The sequence below is a fragment of the Erinaceus europaeus genome, chromosome 23 (assembly GCF_950295315.1).
Source record: "Erinaceus europaeus chromosome 23, mEriEur2.1, whole genome shotgun sequence".
NCBI classification, from domain to species: Eukaryota; Metazoa; Chordata; class Mammalia; order Eulipotyphla; family Erinaceidae; genus Erinaceus; species Erinaceus europaeus.
The window spans coordinates 14263102-14263796 of NC_080184.1; positions in this window are offsets into that span (position 1 = coordinate 14263102).

Here is a 695-nt window from a genome sequence, read left to right on the forward strand (position 1 = left end):
CTTGAGAACAATAATATATCAATAATCAATGCCTTGAGACCAACAACCTATCAATAATACACTGGGAACAATAATCTACCTATAATTAATGCAGTGAGACCAAAAACCTATCAATAAGCAGTGAGACCGATAATCAATAATCAATGCACTGAGACCAGTCATCAAGTTGATGCAGTGAGACCAATCATCAATCAATCATCAACGCAGTGAGACCAATAATGTATGCAGTGAGACCAATCATCAATATTCAATGCATTGAAACCAATCATTGATAATCAATGCAATGAGACGAGTAAACCTATCAATAATCAATGCAGTGAGACCAATCAAGTCAATGCAGTGAGGCCAATCATGAACCAATCATCAATGCAGTGAGACCAATAATCTATTAATAATCAATGCAATAAGACCAACAATCAATCAACAATCAATGCAGTGAGACCAATCATCTATCAATCACCAGTGCAGTGAGATCAATCATCTATCAGTCACCAATGCAGTGAGACCAACCATCTATCAGTCACCAATGCAGTGAGATCAATCATCTATCAGTCACCAATGCAGTGAGATCAATCATCTATCAGTCATCAATGCAGCGAGACCAATCATCTATCAATCACCAATGCAGTGAGATCAATCATCTATCAATCACCAATGCAGCGAGACCAATCATCTATCAATCAATCATCAATGCA